The following is a 13,431-nucleotide window of genomic DNA, read 5'->3' as shown; positions in this document are numbered from 1 at the left end:
GAAACCAGTGGCTTGGATGCTTTTGTTGGTAAGGAAATGCTTAGTGGCCTTGACCTTCCAGTTGATACTATGATTGTTATGGAATTAATGGATACCCTGATTCCAGCACGTGAGAAGTCTGAGTGTCTGAGTTTATGATTGACCTGGATCAAGACTACAATCCAGGCTTTCAATAACTTCTTGGACTTTCCCATCGGAACTGGAGTCCTTCCTTTATCTCAGCACTGACATTCATGTCTGTAGGTCCTCAGCCTCTGACAACAGTGTACACCTAATTTTAATTAATTTCATTTTCTATAGCGCCAAATCACAAACAAAGCTGCCTGAAGGTGCTTCACACAAATAATGTCTAACCTTACCAGCCCCTAGAGAAAGCACACAGGGAAGTCCTTTGACATGGGTTGACTGGACAAAGGTGTTTAGTGATCACTATCTTTGCATGAAAACGAATGTCCAAGTCTTAAGGATCCTGGTGTTCCCCGTCTTACTGTATGGTTGCGAAACGTGGATGCTAACCAATGACCAAAGGTGACAACTGGATGTCTTTGGTACTAGTCCTCTTTGGAGGACCCTTGGGTACCACTGAAAATAACCATTTACCTATGGAGACTGAGACGAAGAGTATCGCTTGCATTGAGGGAGCATCAGCTAAGCAGTTTTGACCATGTGGTGCATTTCATTGTGCATTATCAAGAATTCAGGTGCCTCAGTGTTGAGGACCTCAGTGGCTGAAGAAGGCCAAAGAGATGGCCACATTTCACCTGGTTACAGCAGATTTCTGGTTGTCTACGTTGGTGGTTTCCAATTGGGACCTGGGGTGGTTCTTTGGTGTGGTGGATGCTGCGACAAGCAACACCAGTACATGCTCCAAGACTTAACTTGCCCAAGAAGAGTTTGCCTGCCTGGAGATATTTAGACATGTGTGAGGGTTTGCAACTCAGAAAATATGAATTTTACTGACCTAAAGCCAAATAGTGAGGAGGACTTGGCTGCTTCAAAGGCAGCCAGGTGACACCTGCTTGGGAAAATTAGCTGAGGTCCTAACATCTCAGCCCGTTGCAGGACATTAGCAATAGTTATTAGCAAATTGGGATGTTTTACCGTAGGCATTGTGATTTTTAAATTAAGTTGCCATTGTCCAACCCTATTACATGTCTGAGGTGTCCTGATGAAACGACGCAAACTGGGGGTTCTGAAACATTTGATTTTTAGTATAAGGGACATGATGTTGGGAAGGTGTCGTAACACGGACCCACAACAGGGGGCGCAAATGAACGGACAATGGATAAGAAAAGGAGTAACAATTTAATGTTGCGAAAGAACACAACGGAATATAAACAAGAGTAATAATGCCAATCATACACAGGAGGACTGCGGGCAGGCTTGAAGATAGGAGACCTCGGATGAACGAAGAGCCGGGGCCCACACCGCTTCTACCACCAACGGCCTGAAGAACACCGAAGCCGCCAAGCCCTGAGTCCCCAGGTGGTCTCTGTCCTCCGTTGTCGGCCCTGGTACTGCTGGCAGACAGAAACAGAAGGTGGTGAGTGTGAATCCTCACACCCAGCAACCTTTATCAGTAATTCCTCCGGGAGGGATAACCTCCACCTCCAGGAAACGTCTTTACTCGTGCAGCTCCCGTTTGTCCCTCTCCTGGGTCTTCACGGGCATGCGACTGCACACAGAACAATATTAGATTAACAGTAATCACAGCAGAGAAGGTTACCTCTAGTCGTAGAAGATTTCTCGGCGAGGAGGTGGAGTTGCCGTCCGGCCTTTATGGTGATGGTGATGAGATGAATGAGTGACAGCTGGTGTTGAGGATGAGTGACAGCTGTCACTCCCAGTGGCTCTGGCGCCCTCTTGTGCTTGAAGCCCGCACTCCAAGCAGGGCGCCATCTGGTGGTGGTGGGCCAGCAGTACCTCCTCTTCAGCGGCCCACACAACACATGATCAATAACTGGGTTTCCTTTACAGATTTGTGCAAAAGTTCAGTGATATTTTCAGGATGTCAACAAAACACGATATGACAGCATTTCCATTAAGAAGTGCTGGGTTTTGACCTCTCAAGATAGCTGTCATTCTACCAAGGCTCTCGCAGGAAGTTTAATGGCAATAGTCGTGGTAACAGATGGGTGAGTCCCGCTCATGTGAGCGTTTTTTTTTTTTTATATATATTTGAAAGCACCCCCCCCCCCCAATCCAAATTACACGTGTTTCCACTTAGCGTATTTTCATATTGCTACTTGAAATTGCGCAATTTGAAGGGTGATGGAAAGCCGCCTGGCGATGGCTCAGAGGATTAATGTTTATACAGTGTTGGAAAACAATAAAGTGCGTTGGCACCGACTCCATCAAACTAATGGGCTCGCAGAATGTTTAGCAGTCATCGTGTATTGTGTGCTGAAGGAAGTTATTTCAGACTCCCTGGTGAAATAATCTATTTTCAGCAGCAGCTTTTCACATTAGAGCGACCCAAACAGAAAATCAAATCAAAACCCGCTCGAGAATCAGCCTTCGGTTCCTTTAGGACCAGTGATAGTGATTACAATGTTTAGCCTTTTTTTTTTTTTTTTTTGAACATTATGTCCAAGTATGTGAGTTCATGTGAGTAAACACTTTTTTTATGAGCTTGTCCCAGTGAATTCCCAGTGAATGTGTTTTACAGCCAGATTCTTCCAGGATGGCTGATGGATCAGCCGCACAGTGGCCTCCAGCATTGTGAGCATCATGTCTAATAGGTGGTCCGCCAAAGGGCTGAAGTGCAGTCATTCAGGAAAAGGTAGTTTGTGCAGAAGCTGTTAATTTGGTGTGAGTAGTTTTGATTTTAAATATTAGAATATATAACACATTTTTGCTCCCTGTGTTGGTAGTGGCATACAGTAGTGTTTAGATTAATAGTAGTGCTATGTGAACAACCCCTTTTCTACTTTTTTTTTTTTTTTTTTTACTAATAGCCCAATTTCATAGCCTTAAGAGTGTGTATATCATGAATGCTTGGTCTTATTGGATTTATGAGAATCTACTGAATCTACTGGTACCTTGTTTCCCATGTAACAATAAGAAATATACTCAAAACCTGGATTAATCTTTTTAGTCACATAGCACTACTATTATTCTGAACACTACTGTAGATTAGATACCACCGAATTCTGTGGGAGCTGCAAAGAATGGTGAAGAACCACTAATGGTTATAAATGAATGGCATCAGAGGGCTGATGAATACCCTGCACACCACTATGTAAATCTACATGTAAATATAAATCTGTCTGTAATGGTGTTTTTCATGATGTATGACTTCATTATGAAGTCACTCATGTCAATCAATCATGAATATTTTGCTGATCAGTGTGCTTTATATCACCCACCCAGCCTTGTTGGTTGGTGGGATATACAAAGAACAGGGGATTCGTGGCTCATATTTTCCTTGACTTTGACCTTTTTTATCTTTGTCCAAACTACTCCTCAATCAAATCAGCTCTAGATGTCGGTCCACGTAATGTTGCCACTCAGCGTGTGAATCTCATCACTGACAACGATTCAATACACTGTCAATGATACATGAAGATATGATGCGATACGATTCACCCCGTTGCAGATTCGATGTGATTTGATATCTATTTGATGCCGATTCAATTCCTCACAATGCGATTCAACACGATGCAAAGAAATGACAAAAAATTTAAATGTAAAATAAGAAGCTGCAATTCAGTATGGTACTATGGTATTCTTCTTCTTCTGATTCTAATAGAGGAAGACGATTTGTTTCACTCCTTATAAGCAGCAAATTTACCAGATTCAGCATTAAGGAACAAGAATTGGTTCCTTCATATTTGGAACCTGTTTCATCACTCCTGTCAGAACTTAAATAGTAAACAGTAAGACAGCATCACTCTCAATGAGTGACTTAAAGTCACTCACTGACAGAGTACCGCCTTGGCAAAAGTAATTTGAGATGCTTTTCTCACCAGTTTTGCTGGAGCTCGGTTTACAATCTGCCTCAGAGGAATCTGAGTTTAGGGGAGCAGCAGTGGCCGTATTGATACCCAGCTTTCTCAAGTGAGGTTTAGCAGCTCAGAATTCTTTACAAACGACTTGCGTCTTGTCAAGTTTCCCATCTTTTTTTTAAAAAGCCAAAGTATCTCCAAACACCTGATTTAAATGTTTTAGGCGCGTCAAAAATGTGGTAGACGTGTGCTTTCTGGCATCTGTCCCTGTTCAAAACAAAATGTGAAGCAGTGATGGTGCATTCAATGTGCCTTGGAAAAATTGTTGCAAGAACGCAGCGAGCGATGCATCACAATTTCACCTGTCAATTGAATAGATGCACACTGAATGAATTGATACACTCGCATCACGCACGTTTGTGTCTAGATACCGACTGGTATCTATTTATCTCCACATGACTTTGAAGGAAGTCTGTCCAGCTGTTTTTGAGTTATCGTGTCCACAGACACACATACACACTCTGAGTTAATGTCCTGCTGTTGCCGCTTCACTGACACACAGGGCACATACGCTTGTCTAATGCTGGTCAGAGAGTCTTTGGGTGCTGTTTTGATTATCTGTAGTGCATTGCACAAGTGCAATTGCTACGTATCCAACTCCACTTAATCTGCAAGACACAAAGATTTGGATTATTCGTGGGCGTGTTTAGGGCAAAACATCAAATAAAACAATCTGAGTATAATCTTCTTCAAAAACCTGGCACCTTCAAGTGAGATATTATCGCCTGACAACACGCCAGTGGAAAGCAGCCACCAAAGCGTCCTGAGGTGAAACACTAAGGTGAGGTTTTTGCTCTATGACCCAATTGCTTCTTGCTTCCACATGACGGCAATGCTCCAACACCACGCTAGAACACACCTTATTTTTAGACTATGCGTGAGCAGTTCTAGTCACCGTTTCCCAGCGTGGGGCGCCGCACATCTGTTTAACACTCAGAATGACACTTGCACGTGTCTGTGTGTTGCTTGGTGCAGATAAGAGCTGTTAGTGGTTTGACAGTATGTCACGATTACTTAACATGCTCCGTGCATGTGCTTTTGTTGTTGCTTGTGCTCGATAAATGACGGTGTGTTAGTATGCAGGGTGAGGGGAGCAGATGGGGTGTGCTGCTGCAGCCACCGCTGCTAACCTTTAATAGATTTTGATTTGAAATCTTGTGAAGAATCCCTGTGGGCTTGTGGTTTGTAGGTCATTGTGCCATTATGGTTTGTCGGTCTGTGTGCGGGGTGGGGGGGAGATAAGCATCTTGTCTGGATGTGTGTTGTTGGGGGAGGGGGCATCGCCAAGCTTCCAGCACTGGATCAATGCATTGTAGCGCCGCTTGTATTACTGCCGTAGTGCACGCAGAATGACTCCAGCCGGGCCCAGTTTGACCCACAAATCCCACAAAGGGATTATGGGAAAAACAGACTAATGTACTTCTGTGAAATGACTTAAATGCACGCACAAGCCCGAGCATCACCTTCAACTTTGAATCCCAAAAAGAAATAAAGATCAGCTCTGCATATTGTCTTACTCCGTCATGCAAAAGCTCCACCTTCTGCATTTTTTTGTACCTTCTGTGCAGAACAAAGAAAGAAAAAAGCTGCAGTGCCAACCTCAACGCCTGTGCTTTCTTTATTTGGGATATTTTAGAAGAAACACAAGGCTTGCAAGAGGCCACCTGCAGCAATAAATTACTCCACAAAAATATATAAAAACACTTTTTGCACTTTTTGTGTTAAATTATTATTGAGTATATACTTGAGGTCATGCATGTATATAGGTGGAGGTGTTGCAAGATGAAAAATATACCTTTTTGTGAAGGGATTGTTAGTCAGTTTCAGTAGCACATATATATACCAAATTTGACAGGTGGTTCTATGGTCAAATGCCTGGAGAACACCTGAGAATGGTGTTTCTGGTCCACTCACCTCGAAACACTTTGATGTCTTCTTTCAGTTTATATTTGGGTGTCATGTCTTAATCTGCTGGAGAGGAGGGAGTGAAGGGCCGGTGAATGACGGAGATGGAATCAGGCCGTTTTCTTTGGTCCAGATGGATGGGGGAGAATTTCACCATCGCTGGCTCTGCTTCGTTTGTTTAAATGTTCTTGTCTTGATGGTGTGATACGGCATTTCCCAGACTAATTCAAGCCGTCCACAGAAAAAATATGCAGAGGGATTTTTCTCGACAGAAAATGTTAGCACAACGGAGTGGCTGGGAATGGATCCAGTCCAAGCTGGCTTCTTGGCAGGGATCGTCAGGAAAAATTTGGAAATTACTCAACTGACTAGGACATTGTGTATAATGTATTAATGTTCTTTGACACGGGTTTAATTTGGCATGATAATAGCAGATGATGGGATTGCAGTTTTCATGGACAGATGCTGAAGGCAGCGTTGAGGGTTTGAGATGGCGTGTTGTTCCGTTTTATGCCATTATGATGATTACATCCTTGCTTTATGCAGATGATGTAGTTCTGTTGGCAAGAAGGGCGTCTACACCTCCAAATATAAAATGGCACACGTGGCTAGTGCTTCCAAAACAGAAGGTTCCCAGTTCAAGACCACCCGTGCCCATTCTCCATGTAATGTGGAGTTGTCAGAGAGAGCATCTGTGCTCCAAATCAACATACGGATCCACATTAGATCCGCTGTGGCAATGCCCAGCAGAAAAAGAAAGATGCCAAAAGAGGTTGTTGTTGATTCTGAAGGGAGGGCGGCTTTCCGCTACTGTTCCTTGATTGAGCACAGTAACATCAACTCAGGACCTTTTATGTTTTCACCATTTTTTTTTTATAATTTAACCACATACAGCAACACATCCAGGTACAGGTGCTATCAAAGTAAATATTACAGTTAAGCTATCAAATTTATATAAATTTACAATATATGATGATTTATTTAATTAATTTAAAGCCTGATTTGTGCTTCTGCAGCTCTGTAATTCCATGTCATGCAGTGACGTGCATGACAGTTTTAAAGTTCAACGTCTGTGAAATATACTTTATTATGGATTAATTCTGATGCTCAACAAGGTTTTCTTTCTAGAATCATCACCTCTAATTCAAAGGTAAGCTGTACAATTTCATCTTTTTCAGACTCTGTGATGTAAATTTGCAGTTTTCTGATCCATTTGTAATCAGCGTGCGTAGTGCAAAAACTATTAAAATATGAAAGCGTGAAAGCAGAAAAGTGTCAAATCACAGCCTTTTGTGTCTGATTTAACAGGTGGCGTCAGGCTGCAGATGTGAGTCTGAACATGGTGTGAAAAAAATAAACAGTCGGACTTTTAATCACAGAAATGACTCCGGTCCAACGTTCCTCAAATTGGCGAGTGCCACAACGCTGAACTTTAATTTGTATCTCTGCACGTCCAGACTGCTCTGGGTTTTTAATGGAAATACATTGCGATCGGACGGGACGTTTCATCCGATGTGAGCGAAAATCCATTATACAAAATCTGTTATATACGGTGTGCATTACATGGAAAACCATACAAAAACATTGGGACTTTTTTGTCCTGTGACTGTGAATATCTGGTTTATACGATGATGGTTAGGTGAATTTTACTGTACATGGACTGAACAATAAATTTACCTCGCAAAACTTTGACAATAAAGTTGCTTTCTATCCCACACGGCTGACTTTATTTTCCCAATATTTCTTCTGTTCGGATCTGAAGGGAATCTGTACATCTTGAAGCCCTTGTTGTGTCTATTTGTGCCTCCACATGCACAACAACCCGGCATTTTCAGCGAATAAATAAATAAATAAATAAAATAGCTGGATTTACATGCAGACAGATTAACAGCGAACGCTATTTTGGAACCAAGATGGCACCAGGAGTTATGTGACTTTTTTTTTTTTTTTTTTTACACTGTCATGTCGCCACTCTCTCAATCAAGGGACTCTAGTTTTCTCCTGACAGACTGGGAAGAAGTTGCTGTCCTAAGTGAAGAAGTTCAACTATTTTGTGAACTTTATTCTTTATTTGGATCTTCATGAGTTCCCACAGAGAGGCTGTGAGTCTCCCCGGGGTGCACAGTGGAAAATCACATGCATTTAAAATCAAGCAACATGAAAATATCTCTCAATCCACAAACACAGGAGAAAGAGAAAAAAAAAATTAAATACTAAAAATTATTCAACAGAGAAACATTATGAGTGAGAGCAAAAGGAACACGGGGATCTGATGCTGAAGGTAAAACTTTTCAGACCCCGAGTGTGGACATGAGGTTTGGAGCGGTTGGAGGCGTTTATCAGCAGAGCATCCATAACAGCATCCATAATTGTTTGTTTGTTAGTGTATAACTATCTGCAACAATGCATCAATGTGTCTTCATAAGCTTAGAACGAACCCTTCATATCTACATGGGTGAGGGCCCCCTCGTGGAGAGCACAGTGTTGCACCGCCACCTTGATACAGTTGCCCAAAAAGGGACAAGCTTACTCTGTCTTTCACATTTTGCAGCTCAGCCGGAAGACTGAAGGAATAAAGAAGAGGAATCGGCGGTTGCTGCCCGACACGCTGTCCGCACCACTGGATCCTACAGACTGTGTAGCTTTAAGACTGGGAGAGGGAGCTGTGGAATCCAGAAGGGATTTGGAGTAGAACAGGTGCTCCGTCACTGTGAAAGGTGCTGCTGTTGGGACTGACATCAGAAACCTTTCAGTACACCAAGTTTTTCTAGAAGCATAATCTTGGAGGAGATCCAGAAGAGTGTAGAGGAATAGTATGTCTCATCTGGCTGCGGAACGCAATCATGCTATCTTGTGTGAGGTCTGTCTGTCTGTCGCTCACCCGTCAGCTGAAGACGGCACGCGGTGGCATGTATTTGACTTTGTCAGACAACCTGATTTGCTTGTTGATGCTGTCAAACGAGAAGCACCGTTAAACGCATTTGGCGTCTTGTATCTGAGTTTGTTCTGCATAAGAGTCACTGATGCACATTCCAGTGATGTAAAATCCTCAGTTGGAGAAATAAGTGGGATTTAATAACCTCAAATTAATCTAGAAGCTTTGTATTAATGATAACACGTCACCAGCAATGTCTCAGGCTACGTCCTACCTTGCACGTGCACATATACCGCTCTGATCACACCTGAGTCCATCAGATCTCAGACGTGAAGCAGGGCAGATCCTCATTAGTACTTGTCTGGGAGACCACATGGGAGCAGCAGGAGCTGTGGGCAGGTTTCTCAAAGTAGAGCACTATTTTCTTCAGGAAGGGCATTCTGATGTAAAACCTATGACCAATCTGAATATGTATAATAATAGAGCCTTTATTGTCATTGTACATACATGCAACAAAATTTGTCCTGTGCATTTAACACATCCTAATTACAGTTGACACAATCCGACCACCAGTTGCAGTGGGCAGCCAGTGTCCGGCGCACGAGGACTTATCATATACCTATAAATGATACACCAATATGATTGGATAAAACACTAAAGAATAAATAGCAATACACCCTTTTCGCGGACGGGTAATATTTTTCATACCACCCGAGTAATCAGCCAGTCCGGACAGCGGCGTGGCGCCACGACGAAGAGGCGCAGTCAGAGGAACTATGAAATATTGGTGAGTCACTATTAATAATTTCTTACGTGTCCAACCTTGTAGGTTGATCGTTAAAATTAAATTTGTTAGTTCTAAAAGCCATCATAATTATTTATAGGAAAATGTTCTAATTTTTTTTTCTACTAAGGTTTGAACTTTGTGTGTTTACACAGGAGAGAAAAATGTTAATGCCTGTCTGAGAAAAGTGTATAAAGTGTGTAGTGAGGGGTTTTACAGCCTTAAAACATCTATAATAATTGTAAAAAAATTATGCTGACTACTTCACGGATTTCGCCTATCGCGGGTTAACTCCCTTTCGCAGCCTTGCAGTTTCGCGGATTTTTTTAGTGCAATTTTGCATGCTTCTTTTTTTTTTTTTTTTTTTTTTTTTTTTTTTTTTTAACAGCACCTTGTGTTCTGCGTGCTTATCAGGCGGGCCGGTCGCGGCACCGGTCGGCATCACTGCGATTGCTCTCACTGCCTCCGGTGCACTTACTGAGTCTGCGGGCTCAGTAAGCGCTGCAGCAGGCCACTAACATCGCCCCCCTGTCTGCTGTGCAGACAACTCCAGCACCAGGTCCAGAGACTACGCTCGCTGTTTTGATGCGCAGTGCCCGTAGCATGGTCTCGGTAACCGCAGCCACAGAGCTCTGTACCCTCCAGGGGTATGGTTTTCTTCAGGGTGTATAAAGCCATATTCATTGGTAAAACAACTTGATAACTGATAATATCTCTGTAGTTGTGAGACCAGTAAACCAGATATTGTTAATGTAACGCCGTTGGTATACAAATAATGAATATTTGAGTTCAATGGTACGAAGATTTCATGAGGTTAAAGATGATATTCCGGCTTTCACCAAATTAAATATTTGTTCCGTTGAAAGAATGTAAAAACATTCATTGTTTTGTATAACTGCTAAAATGGATGCTTGTCATTTGATATTATATTAATTTATAAACGGAAAAGGGTGCTTTGACATCAACAGTCCAGCACAAACTTTAAATAGGAGTCCAAAAGTGTCCTGAGTCAACTTGGAAAAACAGTTAGTCTGTGATACTTCAAAAAATGACTTTGTCTACTTCCTCAGTCCAGTAAAAAAAAATCGCATCAGAAATTTGTCCAGATCTTCATCCTATAGGCTCTTTATACCTCCAGACGGCTTATGGCGTCATGGATTTGTTTTGTGTGTCTGTCTTAGAAGAATTAGCTCTTTCAAATCGTCATCCATCAGCAAAACAAACTCTGCCATGTTTTGCTAAACGCCGCCCCCTCTGGTGTGTGCGTGGGCGGTATTCGCAGCGTGCAATGGTACAAAACGTATGGAACCAAATTTGCACGGTAAATGCAACGCAAGACAAATGGGACGAATAATGCGTCACGTGACATACAAAGCACCAATCAAATGACAAGGATCCACTCAACCGTTATATAATTGCAGATATCCAGGGATTTTCTTTTTTGATAATAGTGACATAATTCCTGATGTATTTCAGAAGTCATTATGACATCACTTGTATCCCGTAATGAGAAATGACTAGGAGATTGATATAAGCTTCGAATCAGCTCTCGAGCACTACTGGCTGTGGAGATGTCCTGAAAAAAAACACTTTTCAGAGATTATGATGTCATTTCATGATGTGGTTGTGATATCTCACCGTCACTTAACATCATGTGTGCACAAGTGATTAGCTGATTGATCAGCTTTGCGTCCTCTCCCAACCCTTATTGGCTGCTAAGATTAGTGACAAAAACAAAAGTTTTTCAGATTATATTTTTGATGACCTTGAGCATGACCTTTTGACTGATCTGCTCCAGAAATTACTCATTTGGCGACACTCACCTGAGGATTATTCCTACAGAGTTTGATAAAAATCTGTTGACCTGTTCCGGAGTTATTCTATACAAAGGCAGACGCACGGTGATCAGCTGGATACGGTACACAAATCTGTTTCTGCAAATGACCATGAGCTCACCCTTAAGTCACTGCTATTAAAATCCCATCAGTCTGGGAAACCAGATGACATTATTAGACAGTTCCCTTGCTTGATTGATATTTCTTACAGCTTGCTCTCTTTTTGAGTGTCATGAGAATTCTGCTCTGCAAGTTTAGCTTCACTAAAATTACAACAGTGTAAGAAATGAACAGTCCTCTTGTGATCTGTTGATCTCTTTAATCACAGTATGAGTGTGCACCGGATCGGGCTTCCTCGCCATGTGACTGATGCGGTGCTGTGAGAGCAGCCCGGGTTTCAGGAAAAGCAACTTTTGCAGCTGCACAACATCAAGTTTTTTTTTTGTTTTTTTTTAACGACAGTAGCAACACCAAAAAGCTTTGTGTTTTTGCTGTGCAGCTGAGCTGATTGTCTGCAGCACATGCACGCCACTCCCAGACATCCATCACAGCCTGGAACGAGGCGCTACAGCCTGGAACGAGGCGCTGAGTCCTGTTTGAGGCACGCGTGCAGACAGATAAGTAGCGAGTGTTTGGCGATATGAGCGGCTGGGTGCGATTGGAGCGTCTGATGTGCGGTATTGTCACCCTGCTGCTCTCTGAACTTCTCCTCGTCCGCCCGTTTCGCAGCAGATAATGCAGCTGTAAAGCCTCTTGTGTAAGAGCCTTGATCACTGAAGATGATGTGAGGGATGTGACGCAAGCGCCGCCCTAGTCTTCGTCCTAGTCCCTCCTGATCTTTGGTCCAGAGCCCGCCGAAGGTCAGCGAGCCAGTCGTTGACCTTAATTCCTTAAGGAAAGACTTCCTGAGATAAATGCTCCCTGTTGCCCCCCCCCCCCCCTTTTTTTTTTTTTTTTTTTTTTTTTTTTTTTTTTTTTTTTTTTGGCGGTTGACCTGGAAACGGTGTCAGGAGCAGCTGACGCAGACGGAGACTGCATGATGCGAAACGAGGCACTGAAGGGGGACTGGAATGCCTCTTTAGTTTTTGATCCGATGAAGGACACTGCTCCATCTGTTTCCTGCTCCCGGGAGCGGCGGCACTTCCAGTCCAATCAGACAAAGACAAATGATTAAACGCACAGATTAGTCACACGTTGTTTCTTCTGTTATGACAAGTGCTCCTGCATGAGCGCGACAGGCTGAAAATATCCAGGATGGTTGCGTGACGGTTGGGATTACAGGCGGGTAAACATCCAACCGCATAGCTGTTTGCCATTTCAGCATCGCTGTGTTTGCTTTCTGGGGTTTTATTGTTTGCACGCTCAGTAATCAAGCCAACCCAGAGTGCTCATGGTGCTCCTCTCAGGAAACAGTTTGCGAGTCCCGCCTGTCGTCCTGTCTTTCTCTCGCCTCGATCTTCTTCTTCTACCACCTGTCAGCGCCTTTGTTTTCCGCTGAAGTAGAGTGAGCCATGCAGGCATGGTGATACGACCTTTTTAGTGTCTCTTTCTCCCGAAGGGGCGGGTGCTTTTGTTGCCCGACTCTTTCTTAGCAGGCTTTGGTCAATCAGCAAGGGGGCATCCGTCTTCCCATTGAAGATGGGGGGCGTGGTGCTGGTTCCTTACTGTTTGCAGTAATGGACCACACATGGTCGTGCTTCAGCGCCTCACCAAGACTTGGGTTTGGTTGCGTGGGCAGAGGGACCGGCTGCGCCTCCTCCTCTCCCTTCACCGGCTCATAAAGCCTTCTTCTTCTTCTTCCTCTTCTTCTTAGCCCTTTGTCTGGCCTCTGGCAGGTCCTTTCTGTACATTTCTGGGGGCCGGAGCCTCCGGGTCCACTCCCTCAGCTTTGTTCAGTCCACCTACAATGTGGCACCAACAAGTATTCCAAAAAATGCACTGAATACGAGTCTTTCTGTCGCTGTGAATGTGCTCCAGTAACGAAGGAGAAAAGGGTTTTTTGATTTCATGTTTCACGGAGGGTTT

General features: G+C 43.3%; 1 protein-coding gene across 2 annotated transcripts in view; it reads left to right on the top strand.

Moving 5' to 3' along the window:
- Positions 1 to 13,431, top strand: part of tmtc2b (transmembrane O-mannosyltransferase targeting cadherins 2b) — a 269,291-nt gene that overhangs the window by 68,785 nt on the left and 187,075 nt on the right. The gene's annotated exons all lie outside the window — the stretch shown is intronic.

The sequence above is a fragment of the Thalassophryne amazonica genome, chromosome 8 (genome assembly GCF_902500255.1).
Source record: "Thalassophryne amazonica chromosome 8, fThaAma1.1, whole genome shotgun sequence".
Classification (NCBI taxonomy): domain Eukaryota; kingdom Metazoa; phylum Chordata; class Actinopteri; order Batrachoidiformes; family Batrachoididae; genus Thalassophryne; species Thalassophryne amazonica.
The sequence above is the reverse complement of the archived record's forward strand: the minus strand, read 5'-3'. Positions and strand labels throughout refer to the sequence as shown.